The sequence below is a fragment of the Callithrix jacchus genome, chromosome 4, assembly GCF_049354715.1.
Source record: "Callithrix jacchus isolate 240 chromosome 4, calJac240_pri, whole genome shotgun sequence".
In the NCBI taxonomy this organism is placed as follows: Eukaryota; Metazoa; Chordata; class Mammalia; order Primates; family Cebidae; genus Callithrix; species Callithrix jacchus.
The window spans coordinates 2,098,667-2,115,095 of NC_133505.1; the positions used below are offsets into that span (position 1 = coordinate 2,098,667).

At 43.7% G+C, this 16,429-nt stretch overlaps 1 non-coding gene across 1 annotated transcript; it reads left to right on the plus strand.

Moving 5' to 3' along the window:
• The first annotated feature begins 6,831 nt into the window (after nt 1-6,831).
• TRNAL-CAA (transfer RNA leucine (anticodon CAA)) lies at nt 6,832-6,936 on the plus strand. Its single transcript has 2 exons — nt 6,832-6,869; nt 6,892-6,936. It is a non-coding gene; the product is annotated as a tRNA-Leu (tRNA).
• The last annotated feature ends 9,493 nt before the right edge of the window (nt 6,937-16,429 follow it).

A 16,429-nucleotide genomic window follows, 5' to 3' on the forward strand; every position in this document is an offset into this window, starting at 1 on the left:
GGTCAAGAGATCGAGACCACCCTGGTCAACATGGTGAAACCCCGTCCCTACTAAAAATACAAAAATTAGCTGGGCATGGTGGTGCGCACCTGTAGTCCCAGCTACTCGGGAGGCTGAGGCAGGAGAATTGCCTGAACCCAGGAGGCGGAGGTTGCAGTGAGCCGAGATCGTGCCATTGCACTCCAGTCTGGGTAACAACAGCAAAACTCCATCTCAAAAAAAAAAAAAATTATACATTAGGGTTTCAATGACTCCTCCTTAATTGTTTTGCTGTTCCAGGAAGTGTGTATCTGCGTGCATGCATGTGCACATGCCTGTGTGCCTTTAGGTGCTCTTGTTTTTTCCGATACAGGCCAACATGCAAAGAAGACCATCTTCCCGAAGAGCAGACAAGGCCTAGAAGAGATAGGTCCAAAGAACAAAGGGAAACTGAGCATGGCCTCTACCCTCCACCATGTATAATTAAGTGAGAAGATGAGAGAATGCATGTAAGTGCCTCACACTTAAGGCACTGTGAAATTAAGAGCAAATAGCTATCAGATGGTAAATGAGAGCCATGTGCTAATGCCTTTAGTTATCGGAGATCCAGACCAAAGAGTATAGATGGAAATCGCCTGTCTCCTCCCAGCAAAATACAAACCCAAAACTCAAAATGTTCTTAGTATACCAGTGGTGAGTGAACTGCTTTTTCCACAAATGAAAGACTTTCTTTTATTCAAATAGACAATTAGCCAGTGTTGGGTGCCCCAGCTGAACTTGCTCCTGAAGAGAATACAAGAGAACATGGCTTCTGTCCTTTGAAAAGTTAGCCAATTAGGAGAGGGGGAGGCTAACGTGAAAAAAGGTAGAGGACAACTAAAGATGATTTGGGGAGAAGCGAAACTTGGGGTCCAGGGGCCCTCAATGCAGACCACAGTAATTTAAGAGGAAGCCAGAATGCTGGGGCTGTTTCTTAGTGCCCTTTTTCTTGACACTAAGAGACTTGCCCACCAGCTCGGTCCTGCAATAAATTTTGACTTAATTATGTAAGTAACTTACTAGATCCTGCACTATGTTGCAGAAGTTCCTCCTATATGAAGCCTATAGGGATAATAAATCCCATCCAAATCAGCATTAGCAAAACGGTCTCACTTTGTCACCCAGGCTGGAGTGCAGTGGTGAGATCATCACTCACTGCAGCCTAAGACTCCTGGGCTCAAGGGATTCTCCCTCCTCAGCCTCCCCACGTTTTGGGATTGCAGGCATGGGCCACCATGCCAGGCCAAACAGGACTTGGACTTGGCAGTATTGCCCATTATGTTTCCTCTTTCCCTGTTGGAGAAAAACAGGGAAAGATCTGTTTTTAGGACTGGCTTATCTGCTGAATTAATTTTGCATTTTGATGTTTGAAATGTAAGCAGGACATTTGAAGGTATCCTTTTCAGATAAATGCATCTCTGCCAGATTCTTTGTTCAGAGGATGTGCAGGACTTGGATTTGTATGGGACGTGATTGCCAAACCCAAGTCAGGGTTCTGAGGCACAAAAGGAATGTAAGAGAAAAAAGTGAGAAATACTAATTTAGAAAGATTTCAACTTACATATTTCCTTAAAAACTGGGAAGAAATATGCCAAAATATTAACATAGGCGCTTTCAATGAGACTTGGTGATTTTCTTTTTTTCTGTGTTGAATGAACTCTTCACTATGTAAATCTTTAAGCATACACGAGCCGGGCGTGGTGGCTCACGCCTGTAATCCCAGCACTTTGGGAGGCTGAGGCAGGTGGATCACAAGGTCAAGAGATCGAGACCATCCTGGTCAACATGGTGAAACCCTGTCTCTACTAAAAATGCAAAAATTAGCCGGGCATGGTGGCGCGTGGCTGTAATCCCAGCTACTCAGGAGGCTGAGGCAGAATTGCTTGAACCCAGGAGGCGGAGGTTGCAGTGAGCTGAGATCGCGCCATTGCACTCCATCTTGGGCAACAAGAGCGAAACTCGATCTCAAAAAATAATAATAATAATAATAATAAGCATACACAAAAAGGAAGAAAATATACAGCAAACCCTCCTATATCATCTCCCAACTTCAACAACTACCAATTTACAGTCAATCTCAATTAAATATAGCCTCATCTCAATTTCCACCTGTCCCTGTTAATCTCAAGTAATCCTGGACATAACAGGAAATCTAGTTATTATTTTTTTTTTATTAAAGGTGGGGTTTCACCATGATGGCCAGGTTGGTCTTGAACTCCTGACCTCAGGTGATCCACCCACCTCAGCCTCCCAAAGTGCTAGGATTACAGGTGTGAGCCACTGCGCCTGGCCAGGAAATCTAGTTATATAAGCCTCACACAAAACAGTCAAGGGACTCATTTCAAGGTTGGAAAGTGAATCCTGTTTTTTTTTCTTCATTGTCATAGACCACCACGGTCAGCTTCTTTCCTTTTTATTACCCCGATTCCCTCTTTAAATAATTTGTCAGGCCTTTTAAAATTCCTCTTGCTGATGTTTCCATTAAAATGTAGAAAATCCCAGCACTTTGGAAGGCCAAGGCGGGCGGATCACAAGGTCAAGAGATGGAGACAATCCAGGCCAACGTGGTGAAACCCCATGCCTACTAAAAATATAAAATTAGCTGGGCATGGTGTCTTGCGCTTGTAACCCCAGCTACTCAGCCATCTGAGGCAGGAGAATCCCGTGAACACATGAGGAGGTTGCAGTCAGCTGAGATCCTGCCACTGCATTCCAGCCTGGTGACAGAGAGAGACTGTCAAAAAAAAAAAAAAAAGGCCCATGGGGAGTTTTATTGTGTAATAAATATTATTAGTAAATAGTTAAAATATTTACATATTTAATTATATTTTACCTTATTCCAAAAAGGACTTAAAACCATTTAAAACATAAAATCGTGTCTGAGCTTGGTGGCTCACACCTGTAATCCAGCACTTTGGGAGGCAGAGGTGGCAGATTACCTGAGGTCAGCAGTTCAAGACCGGCCTGACCAACATGGTGAAATCCCATCTCTACAAAATATAAAATTAGCTGGGGTGTGGTGTCTTGCACCTATAATCCCAGCTACTCGGGAAGCTGAGGCAGGAGAATCGCATGAACACGTGAAGCAGAGGTTGCAGTGAGCCAAGATCCCACCACTGCACTCCAGCCTGGCAACAGAGCAAGACTCAGTCTCAAAAAAAAAAAAAAAGACTCCTATGGGGAGTCTTATTGTGTAATAAATAGTTTAAAATATTTACATATTTAATTATACTTTACCTTATTTCAAGAGAACTTGAAACCATTTCAAACATAAAATTATGTCCGGGCTTGGTGGCTCACAGTTGTAATCCCAGTACTTTGGGAGGCCAAGGCGGATCACCTGATGTCTGGAGTTCGAAACGCCTAGCCAACATGGTGAAACCCCCATCTCTACTAAAAATACAAAAATTAGCCAGGCGTGCTGACGCGCGCCTGTAATCCTAAACTACTCGGGAGGCTGAGTTGGGACAATCACTTGAACCCAGAAGACGGAGGTTGCAGCGAGTCAAGATTACGCTACTGCACTCCAGCCTAGCCAACAGAGCAAGACTCAGTCTCAAAACAAACAAACATATAATCACTAATGTTGGGTGTTAGGTTTGGGGTATGTAAATTGCTTCATTGTTTGTTTTTTGGCAGGCAGTTGGACAGTATATATTAAATAAAGTTTTAAAAACTTGATAAACAGGCTGGGCGCGGTGGCTCACATCTGCAATCCCAGCACTTTGGGAGGCCAAGAGGGGCCAGATCACCTGAGGTCGGGAATTCAAGACCAGCCTGGCCAACACGGAGAAACCCTGTCTTTACTAAAAACACGAAATTAGCTGGGCCAGTCTGGGCAACAGGAGAGAAACTCCATCTCAAAACAACGACAGCAAAAAACTGGATAAACATTGATATACTGTTTTCACTTCTAGAAAGTTAAGGAAATAATTACGGATGTTTGGAAATACTTATGCAAGGATAGTTTTTACAGCATTGCTCATGAAAATAAAAAATTAGAATCCAGTATTCAAGAACACCAGTTTGATATGGAATATCTGCTGTTAAGTTTATACAAGATATCTATAGTACTTAGCAAATATATACGTTCATCATATATTCGTTTAAAAAGCAAGTTAGCAAATTATGTACTACGCATGACCATTTTTCTGGAAAAAATGTATGCCATATGAAAGACTATATAAAAATGTAATAGTTACCTCTGACTAGTGAGACAGTGGATAATTTTAATCTTGGCATGTCTGTTTGTTCTACAATTTGTGTGTACTATGCAATTAGAAAAAAGTAGTATGAATAGTTAGGGGATTACAGTTGTCAAGTTGGGAATCACTTCCTGGACAACTTCCTTCCAATCGAAAGAAAATATAGAAATTTCATGTGTTGGAGGGAGGCTGGGGAACCAGTCTTCACTGTTATTCTCACGACTAACTTTGTCTTTATCAAAAATAAGATATGAAACAAAGAAAGTCTGTGGAAATTAAGATAGAGCCTACTGAAACTCAGGCTATTTTCCATGCAGAAAGACCTAAGCTTTGCCTTACAAAAAGGAAAAGGAAAATGTTTTATGTTATTAATAAACACAGAAAGTAACCTATTGGGACAAAATCTAATTAAAACATCCAACTTTATATTTCCTCTATCTGAATTTCACAGCCCCAAATACAAGAGTTATGACGGTTGAGTTAAAATACATGTATTGCACCTGTACCGTGTTTGCCAGGCACTGCCACCTGGGCGGTGTTGGTCTGCACACGTTATTTTAGCAGTGTCCCGGGCCTCTCGGACTCTGTTCTACCTGAAGGAGTCATTTCTGTTTAGTTTCAGGCCTCCACTGAAGTTTGCGACCTCGGGACTTCCTGGCTTGGAGCTTGGATTGCTTGGCAAAGGCTAAGGAACAGCTGGAAAAAGTGGGTAGGCGCTTAGAAACTACCGCCGTGTCCCCGACCTGGCAGTGGACATGATGGAGCCCTTGAATCGGGAACTGACTAGTGCGATAGTGGGTAATTTAAATTAAAAAAAAAAAGGTCCTAGGCCAGGCGCGGTGGCTCACGCCTGTAATCCCAGCACTTTGGGAGGACTAGGCGGGTGGATCACGAGGTCAAGAGATGGAGACCATCCTGGTCAACGAGGTGAAACCCCGTCTCTGCTAAAAATACAAAAATTCTTTGGGAGGCCGAGGCGGGTGGATCACGAGGTCAAGAGATCGAGACCATCCTGGTCAACATGGTGAAACCCGTCTCTACTAAAAATACAAAAAATTAGCTGGGCATGGTGGCGTGTGCCTCTAATCCCAGCTACTCAGGAGGCTGAGGCAGGAGAATTGCTTGAACCCAGGAGGCGGAGGTTGCGGTGAGCCGAGATCGCGCCATTGCACTCCAGCCTGGGTAACAAGAGCAAACTCCGTCTCAAAAAAAAAAAAAAAAAAGTCCTTTTTTTTCACCTATTAAAATGTGCCGGGAGCAGTTATTAAGATTTATACAAAATATCTATAGTATTTAGCAAATATATATGTTCATAATATATTCGTTTTAAAAACAAGTTTGCAAATTACGTACCACACATGACCCTTTTTTTTGAAAAAAATGTATGCCATATCAAAGACTATAAAAATGTTAATCGTTACCTCTGACTAGTGAGATAGTGGATAATTTTAATTTAATTTTTTAAAAAGGCCTTATTGGGCCGGGTGTGGTGGTTCACGCCTATAATCCCAGCACTTTGGGAGGCCAAGGCAGGTGGATCACGGGGTCAAGAGATCGAGACCATCCTGGTCAACATGGTGAAACCCCGTCTCCACTAAAAATACAAAAAATTAGCTGGGCATGGTGGCGCGTGCCTGTAATCCCAGCTACTCAGGAGGCTGAGGCAGGAGAATTGCCTGAACCCAGGAGGCGGAAGTTGCGGTGAGCCGAGATCGCGCCATTGCACTCCAGCCTTGGTAACAAGAACGAAACTCCGTCTCAAAAAAAAAAAAAGGCCTTGGCCGGGCGCGGTGGCTCACGCCTATAATCCCAGCACTTTGGGAGGCCGAGGCGGGTGGATCACGAGGTCAACAGATCGAGACCATCCTGGTCAACATGGTGAAACCCCGTCTCTACAAAAAAAAAGACCTTGTTATTTTTTACCTATTAAAATGTGCCGGGCAGTGGACACGTTGGAGCCCGTGAATCGGGAACTTCCGAGAGCGAGCAGGAAGGCCGCGGGAGAGCGCGTGGCTCCCGGAGCTTCCCGAACCTGGGACGCAGATCCTCGGCCCTGACACCGGCCTTGCACCGACGGCCCCTGCACGGACCTTCCCGGCCGCCATTTTCAGAGCCCAAGACACAGACCAACGGCAAGGCGGTGACACGGGGCCAGAATGCAGGAGCTAGATAAAAGTGGACCCTGCATAGCGAGGGGTCTGTGGTCAGGGTTTTGTTTTGCTCCTCACCGTCTTCCCAAGAATTAAGTCCTGGGGGTCGCTGAGTACCGTCAGGATTTGAGACAACAGCAGGCGCTGGAGAGCCGACACAGCGACCAGACACAAGAGGGCCTTTCCTTCCCGAAACCTGGCAGGCTGCGCGCAATAAAACACATTTGCACGCGTTTTTCGAGATGGGGATGACAGTCGTAAGGCCCGTCAGAGACTTGACCCAGTTTTACGCATAAACATTTTCTGCAGCTCCATAGTCTCTTCCGGTTTCAATCCACAGGTGGCTTTTTCTTCCGTTACCAAGCAACATGACGTCATCGCGTTTCTGCGTGCGCGTCACAGACACAGTGCTCGTTGATCTCTATATTATCAAAAAAATCGCGCTTGTTTTACAGCGTGTCAGGATGGCCGAGTGGTCTAAGGCGCCAGACTCAAGCTGAGCTTCCCGGTGCTGGGGATTCTGGTCTCCAATGGAGGCGTGGGTTCGAATCCCACTTCTGACACATTCGTTTTGTTCTTTTCCTCCCTCTTTAAGATATCTTGATCTCAGCAGTAGGCATCAACAACCACTAACGTGTATTTTTAGGAATCGGCTTTAAAATTTTTCTCAAAGTGATTGTCCAAACTGAAAACATTAAAAGCGGAAGTATCGCGATATTTTTACGAAGCCGCGAGATTTGAGGCAAAACACAGTCAATAAAAGGCAGAGATGAGTAGCGGTTGGTCTCTGTGCTGCAAGGCGAGATAATCCGGAAGTAGCGAGATTCGGGACCCAGGTAGCTTCCGGCCTGGCCGAGGGAATGGAGAGGAGGGGCTATCCTCGACCAGGCTGACACGCAGTGTGCCAGATCCACGCCCTCCCCTTGGATACTTCCGGAAGCGCTTTCCTCCCAGCCTCACAACCCTATGGCTCATGACAGTGCAGTCTGCTTAAAAATCTTACACAGGTTCTCTGCTCTCCTATTTTCTCAAAATTCATGTAACTAGTCCTCAAAAATGCCTTTCATAAATTACGCACATTCACACTCGTTTTGACATCTCATCATTACCGTGTTGTCTCTTCAGTCAACATTGAGTACCATTAAACCACTGAATGAAATAGGAAAACTGTACCTTCTCCCAAACGTAATCAAAAATTCATTGGCAGGAACCTGGCGTATGTTGCCCAGGCTGGTCTCGAGTTCCTGACCTGAAGTGATCCACCGCTTCAGCCTTGCAAAGTGCTGGGATTACAGGGGTGAGCCACTGCGCCCGGCCCCTGAACCAAATAGTTTTAAGTACAGTACTTCCAAACTGTCCCAGATTCCTGCCATACTTAACTGTGGGAGGGTGAGGTATGAAATGAAAGTTAAAAGCTTGTGTCAGAGAAATGAAACTAATTGTCATGACATTTCTATTATGATTATTAAATACATAAAAGTACAGGGCATAATATAACATGTTCATGTACAGCCACTGCCCTAATGAGGATTTGTTCAAATGAGCAGCTAAGTGTACCTTTGATGACCCTATAAAAAATTACAGTTCCTTTTGGAGACCCAGGTGAGTTAGAAAAAGTAAGATAGTATGAGGAGGAGGACGAATAGATAGGAGCTGCTTCTCCTGTTAATTTATAGAGGAGAAAAAGCAAGGATGCTGCCATAAATGACTTTTCTAAGACTGTTATATTAGATTTTAAAAGGTTAATTTTAGGCTGGGAATAGTGGTTTATGCCTATAATCCCACCACTTTGGTAGGCCGACGTGGGAGGATCATTGGCCAGCCTGGGCAACATAGTAAGACTCCATCTCTACAACAAAAAAAAAAAAAAGAAGAAAGAAAGAAAGAAAAATAAAAAATTAGCCAGGAGTGGTGGTGCATGTCTGTAGTCCCAGTTACTTGGGAAGCTGAGGTAGGAGAATCAATCATGTGAGCCCCGGAGGTGGAGGGTGCAGTGAGCTGTGATCACATCATTGTATTCCAGCCTAGATGACAGAGCAATAACCTGTCTCGGGAAAAAAAAAAAAAAAGTTAATTTTTGTTAAAAAATAGTTACAGAGGCTGGGCATGCTGGCTCATGCCTGTAATCCCAGCACTTTGGGAGGCTGAGGTGGGTAGATCATGAGGTCAGGAGTTCAAGACCAGCCTGGCCAAGATGGTGAAACCCCATCTCTATTATTAGAAAAAAATAAAGTTGCAGAATTTTACAAAACTACTCTTTAAGAGGAACTTTATCCTTCCCATTTTACAGATGCCTCTTGGAATAATCAAGAAGATACTTCAGCACGTTTTCCACCTATCCTTTGCTTTTCCCATAGGAAGAGGAATGATTAAGTAAGTGTTAAGAGTTTTTACCTTCTTTGGCTCACGTTTCTCTTTTGGGTGGTGTTAATGTTGTCAATGAAAAGAGTCAAACTCTGTAAAATATTTGAAAGGACTTATTCTGAGCCAAATGTGAATGAACAATGGCCTGTGACACAGCCCTCAGGAAATCCTGAGAATATGTGCCCACGGTGTTTTGGCTACAACTTGGCTTTATACATTTCAAGGAGATGTGAGACATCAGTCAATACATCGGGTTGCTCTGGAAATGCAAAACAACTGAAAGTGGGGGTGCTTCCAAGCATTGCTAGATTACAAGACTTTCTGATTGGCAATTGGTTGAAAGAGTTATTATCAACAGAAAGTAGTGTGACAAAGGGTTGTGAAGACCAAGCTTTTGTCACACCGATAAAACCTCCAGGTAGCAGGCTTCAGAGAAAATAGATTGTAAATTTTTCTTATTAGACTTAAAGAGTCTATTCTTTTTATTATTATTTTTGAGACAGAGTCATGCTCTTTTGCCCAAGCTGGAATTCAGGGCACGGTCCCAGCTCACTGCAGCCTCCACCTCCCAGTTTCAAGCAATTTTCCTGCCTCAGCCTCCTGAGTAGCTGCAATTACAGGGGTGCGACACCATGCCCAGATTTTATTTATTTATTTGTATTTTTAGTAGAGACAGGGTTTGTTGGCCTGGCTGGTCTCGAACTCCTGGCTTCAAGTGATCCATCCGCCTCAACCTCCCAAAGTGCTGCGATTATGTGAGCCACCACGCCCAACCCAATAGATTTTTTAAAAACCTGTCAATATTCAGAGCAATGATCAATTGCATTCCACTGAACATAGTTCATTTGTATTTCTATGGATGAAAATCATTTCGACTATTCTCAATTTTCTGTAATTTGAAGAGTTGTAAGATAACACAAAATCAATGAAAAATGCCCTTGACAAAGTACCCAGGAATCTTTTTCCCCCATTCGAAACTTGTTTATACTTTTTCCTGACAGAATTCACATGAGAGATTGATGTGATTATTACCTTCAAAACTGAACCCATCCTCCCACTATTCACCAATACAATTTCATAGAATTTTTTTTTTTTTTGAGACGGACTTTTGCTCTTGTTATTCCGGCTGGAGTGCAATGGTGCGATCTTGGCTCACCACATCCTCTGCCTCCCGGGTTCAAGCAATTCTCCTGCCTCAGCCTCCTGAGTAGCTGGGATGACAGGCATGTACCACCACGCCCAGCTAATTCTGTATTAGTAGAGACAGGGTTTCTCCATGTTGGTCTCGCTGGTCTCGATCTCCTGACCTCAGGTGATCTGCCCCCCTCAGCCTGGGATTACAGGCATGAGTCAGTGCACCTGGCCAGAATTCGGTTTTAGAGTTGAATTTGTTAAACAAAAAATATGAGAAGCTATCGTTTCAGATTGATCTCTTGCACTAGGCCCTAACGCAGCAAACCAAACCAAAATAGTCACTCATGCCAAATGCCATAAAATCAAACTGATACTTTATGGAAACAGATCCCCCAAACAGACCAGTTTTTTTCTAAAAAGAGGAGATTCCAGTCCACCTGAGTCAGATTAACGAAGTCCCGTCTGTTTTAAGTGTTAAACATTATTTGCTTCGCGAAACTTTAGTCAGGCTTCTGAACCTTCTCCTAGACCCAGCTGTGCACTGCCTCGTAGAATCCATTTAGCAAAGAACCTTGCTAAGTCAGTTTAGCAAGAACCCACATCCTTGAGATCTGATCATTCTCACCTCTGATGAGGTTCCTCATCCGCCACCATTGCCCAGGTGATGTCTGATCACCCTGGCGGGTCTTCCACAAGAAACCTGTTAGGCTGGTTTAGGCAGAATCCCCGTTACTCCAGGTGTTTCCTCTTAGTGATTTTCCATGCACCGACTCCCACACTGACCCCTGGCTCTACATTTCTGCTTGCCCATGCTATGTTTGGTGTAGTGCCTGTCAACACACACAATTAAAACAAATTGAGTTACAGATCTAACTGGCCTTTATTTGTGATTCATGAATTAAGTCAGCCTCCATTCTACAAAACGGAATGAAAACTCCCACTGGGTAACAGCAGAACAATGGATTTTGTCAGGTGGGAACAAGGAGACAGAACAACGGCGGGCGGGGGTGGGGAATGCTGGCTGGTTAACATCAAGTCACTTCAAGTTCCTTTTCTTGTAGTGGTTAAAGCAGAAGGGACTTTCTTGTTAACCTCCCTCAGGTTGACAGGCATCTCTTGTTTTCAGGGAACGCTGGTCTGTTAGTGGATCCATCTGCTTCCTCAGATTTTGATTATGTGGCATTTACCGTGAGTGATTGTATTGGTTTGGTGTGGTGTACCGGCGTAGCATATAACTCTCACTAGAAAAGCCAACTGATGTTCGCGAATCAGCTTTCCCCCACTGTTGTTCTGCTTCCTTTCCCACCTTACAAAACCTCCTGTTCTGCTACTGCCAGTGGCAGCCTTCATTCTCTTCTGTATAATGGATTCATGCCCCATTCATGAATCTCAAATAAAAGCCAGTTCGAACTGTAACTGAATTTGTTGTCATTATATCTTTTGACAAGTCTGTCAAAAAGTGGAGACTGTAGACATCAATCTCACTGCATCTCAGCAAGTACCCTCCAGTATGAACTAATTATTTAGCCAATCAGTGTCCTTTTTTGGTTTGAAATAGTAATGGTCATTTATTGAGAAATTCTATGACATTTACGTTGTTATATACAAGTGCTTTCATGTAAGTTTTCCAGGTTGTTTTTTTTTTTTTTTTTTTTTTGAGACAGTCTCACTCCGGCACCAGGCGTCAGGCTGGAGTGCAGTGATGCGACCTTGGCTCACCGCAACCTCCGCCTCCCAGGTTCAAGCAATTCTCCTGCCTCAGCCTCCTGAGTAGCTGGGATTACAGGTACGCACCACCATGCCCAGCTAATTTTTTTTGTATTTTTAGTAGAGACGGGGTTTCACCATGTTGGCCAGGAGGGTCTCGATCACTTGACCTTGTCGTGATCCACCCGCCTCGGCCTCCCAAAGTGCTGGCATTACAGGTGTGAGCCACCGCGCCAGGCCTAGGTATTCTTATTTTCATTAACTTCAAGGTAATGATGACAAGAAAGAAAAGGAGAGAAAAGAGGGGAAATGAATAGAATTTTTATTTCATGTAATCATTTATGGTTTGAGTTAATCATTTATGGTAGCCTCAAAATTAATGACCCTTGTAATGTTTTCTGTTAGAGCTTCCCATTCGTTGCTCACTTTGCTTCCTCATTCTCTTTATTCTCTCTCCTCTTACAACCAGATTCCTCAGTTTTAAAAATCACCCACTTTTTTTCCTTCCTTTTCTCCCCTCTCACCTCTCCATTCTTTCCCTTTCTAGACACTGCCCTTCAACAATGCTTGCTTATCTAATTACGTTTCATTTAAGAAACCCCAGAAGCTAATCTTGAAACAAAGCAGGCACTTTAGGCTGTAGCAGGAAAGGCCCTGGGAAATGGATCTCCGGAACATCGAATACAGAAGGAAATAGTCTGTTGCAGCCCAGAGCTGAGGAAATGATGTAACAAAGGAAGTTTATATAGGCTTATACTTTAGATGTTACACGTGGAAGAACTTTAGGTTTATAGCTTCAGAAATCACATATGAAAAGGGTTTAGGTTTACAGTTTCAGGAATCACATGTGAAAGGGTCCGGTTTACAGTTTTAGGACTCACATATGAAAAGGTTTTGGGTTTGACCTTGTTTTAAGTAAAAACAGTGTCTTCCGGAGAGTTTCCCCAAGACCAAGCCTGCCACCTACAGGAAGGAGATTCAGGAGGCGCCAGCTGGCCTGCTCTTTCTTCCATTGAGATGCGCTGTGGATGACAGACGGGGAGGGAATCCCAGATACCTAGGTCTCCTTCCTCAAGCCCACATTGTGGAATACTGCCACTTAGCCGGAGTCTCCAATAGTCTCTGGCCAAAGTCAAGATTCAGCTAACCAGGCCTCTGGACAGGCAGCCATCCAAGACAGCCACGGGAACAAGAAACACAGATGAGGCACCCAGCACCACTCCCATGTGCCTCCCATACCAAAAGTCAAGTTTGAAATCCTATGGTACATTTTAAAATGTAAGGTGGTACTTGACAACGCTAGTTTGCCGTCTTTTCAGTTGGCTGGCTTTTGGATTAATGGCCGCTTTTCCTCCCACCAAAGCTGCCCTGGAGTATGTGGCTTTGGAGGGGTGTCAGCAGAACTCTGGAATCTTATGTGCTCTCTGCACAAAACCACTTTCTCAACAAGAAACAAAGTAAACTGCAAATGATGTAATAGGAGATTATAAATTCCTTTCAAAATCCACTATGGAAGATAGTTTCTCATCTGGAATCCATCCTGCCTGTCTGGATTTACCCTTCTCCCTGCATTTCTCACATTTCTGATTCTTTCATGCAACAGAGTTCATTATTCTCTAAAAGCTTTCACAAAACTGATGGAATTTTTTTATTTTTTGACCCGCCACCCCCGCCGCCACCACTTGCTGCTTTTCAAAGTGAAATGGCATTTATCTGTGAGGTGAGATGGAGTTGATGTGTTAAACCGCCGTTATGTCCAGAAGCTTCCAAAGCCACCCCAACCTCCCAGTATTACTCAGCTCTCTAATAAAACAAAAGGCAAACTCCCTGAAATCATTCTCCTGCAGATTTCTATTATAGGGCTAGAGGAAACAGCACAGCTACTGTGTAAAATTGGGTAGATTTGGGGTAAAAGACCACGGTACTTTCCAGCTTAAATTTTCTTGACTGTCCTGCTAGGCATGGTGGTTTACAACTATAATCTGAGCACGTGGGTGAGGCTGAGGAGGGAGGATTACATGAGGCCAGGAGTTCAAGACCAGCTCGGGCTGGTTTCCAGCCCCTCACCAGCAATGCTCAACTGAAGTTGAATGAATTCACTTGCGTTTCTTCTTTCTTCCTCTTCTCTTTTCTCCTTCCTTCCTTCCTTCCTTCCTTCCTTCCTTCCTTCCTTCCTCTCTCTCTCTCCCTTTCTTTCCTTCTTTCTTTCTTCTCTCTCTTTTCTTCCTTCCTTCCTTCTTTCTTTTTTTTTGACAGAATCTCACTCTATAGCCCAGGCTGGAGTGCAGTGGTGCGATCTTGGGTCACTGCAACCACTGCCTCAAAGATTCAAGAGATTCTCCTGCCTCAGCCTTCCAAGTGCTATATCGAACTCAGCACAGAAAGTCAACACCAGAACAAAAGTATGCCAAATTACAGGGTTGATTGCCGGCGACCACGGAGGACTCACGTCTCTCCAACCCGTGGCCCCAAAAGAAGAGAGACAAGACCTTTTTATACCCACAAAAACCACCTTGGGAGTGGGGGTGGAGATGGGAATGAAAGCTGTCAATCACCTCTCAGGCTAAGACGAGGGTGAGGGGCTTCAGACATGCTGGGGGCCAGTGGATTCAAATCACCTTCTGGGCGGAGAGGAGGGTGAGGGGGTTCCGGACATTTTGAGGGCCAGGGGACTATTTGACATTCTGATTGTTATTTAAGGGGTTCACAGATGCTAAGATTAGCATTCATTTACACATCATCTGGGTAGGGGTGGGATCCATAGATTTTCAGTTGCTTGGCGCCAGGATGGAATTATCTGGGGTGCTTACTCTGGGAAACAAAGGCCAGCAATTCTGGCATTTACAGATAAGAGAAGGTATGCAGCTTTACCTCTCTTTCCATCCTGCAAATAATCTAGCAGTTTACAGAAGCCAAGGTTAGCAGTCCTTGTGAGGAGAATGGAAACATTTTTGTCTTTTATAAGATGGCAGTGTACAGGTTCCAACTTAAGTTAGCTATATCACACAAGTACCTGGGACAATAGGTGTGCACCACCATACCCAGCTAATTTTTGTATTTTTTGGTAGAGACAGGCTTTCACCATGTTGACAAGGCTGGTCTCGAACTCCTGACCTCGAGTAATTGGCCCAACTGAGCCTCCCAAAGTGGTGATCCTGGGTTTTAAGGAGCATAGGGGACATACCACTACCCACTTACTGAATGTATTCTAAATAAGTTTTCTTAACCACATTTTTTTTATATTCCAGTATTGGAAAGTTTTATCTACAGAAGTCATGTATTCTATATTCTATACCTGTCCTCCACAAAGCTTTCTGTTTGATTCTCTCAGGCAGTTAAGTAATTTCCTTCTTTGCACTCCCACAGCTCCTATACTTCGTGCTTATAGTATTACCGCACTGCCTTGTAACTGAAGGATATCTCTAGGTTGTAACTTTCAAGAGGCAGCTTAGTCATTTTTATACTAGGTATATAGCAAGGAACTACCATATGCAAGACTTGCTCCAAAGGCACTTACATGACATTCTGATAACCAAGAGAGAATTTGTAGAAATAGCAAGTCATATTTCTTAATCTTTTTCAATTTAAGATAAGCAACAAGTTGGGAAACTGACATGTGAGAATGGTAACAATAGCAGCTAACACTAAATAATACTCACAGTGTGTCAGGCACAGTTTTGTGTGCTTTCATAACCCTTTGAGGTTGCAACTGTTGTCCATGTTTTGTAAGCAAAGCTAGAAAAGCACAAAGTTATGTGACTTGCCTAAGGTCACACAGCCAATAAGATAGGAAGAACTGAAACTAGAGTTTAGTGTGAAATTTGTATGTGTTCAGGTCCTAAATTTACAAATCTGTTGAAGGAAAGGGAAATAGAACTTACTGCTCTTATTTAGATAATTATGTTTCTCCTTCAGCAGTGAAATTTGAATGATTTTTTGTTGTTTTGTTTCAGAAGCTGAGTGTAGGTTTATTTATTATTGCTGAGCAGAGTCTTGCTCTGTTACCCAGGCTGGAGTGCAATGGCACCGTCACTGCAGAGTTAACATCTCGGGCTCAAGCAATCCTCCCATCTCAGCCTCCCGAGGGGTTATGATTAATTACAGTCACACACCACCATGCCCGGCTAATTTTTTGTATTTTTTTTTAAGAAATGGGGTTTCCTGATGTTGTCTAGCTTGGTCTCAAACTCCTGGGCTCACGTCATCCTCCCAAAATGCTGGGATTACAGGTATGAGCCACCATTCCTGGCCTGAGTATGGGTTTAGAAATGTAAGCATGACTTCAGAGTTCCAAAAGGTACTGAAAAAGTAGCATTGATTTAGCAGAAATAAATATGTTTGCAGTCATCATACTCCCTAAGGAAGGAGTCAGTCTCACCCAGTGACCAGTTCTAAGTTCCCGACTCTTAGGTGGGTATTTTGTCTGAGCCTGTAGATATTTGAAAACTTGGATATTCAGAAGGCAGGCAAAATAGTCACTCACTCCTGAGACTTTGTGAAAATAGAGCTTTTAATATTTGTGATTCCCTGTTCTCTGTTCAAGAAAAGATGCTCACTATATCCAAAAAGACTTATAAACTACTGGGTATCAGTTGAAAGGTATTATGAAATCAATTGTCGGCTGGGTGCAGTGGCTCACAGGGAGGTTGAGGTAAGAGGATCACTTGAGTGCAAGAGTTTGAGACCAGCCTGGGCAACATTTTCTCTACAAAAAATAAATTACCCAGGTGTGGTGGTGCAGGCCTGTAGTTCTGGCTGATTGGAAGGCTGAGGTGGGAGGTAGAAGTTGCAGTGAGCCATGTTCATACTGTTGCACTCCAGCCTGGGCAAGACAGTGAGACCCCGCCTCAA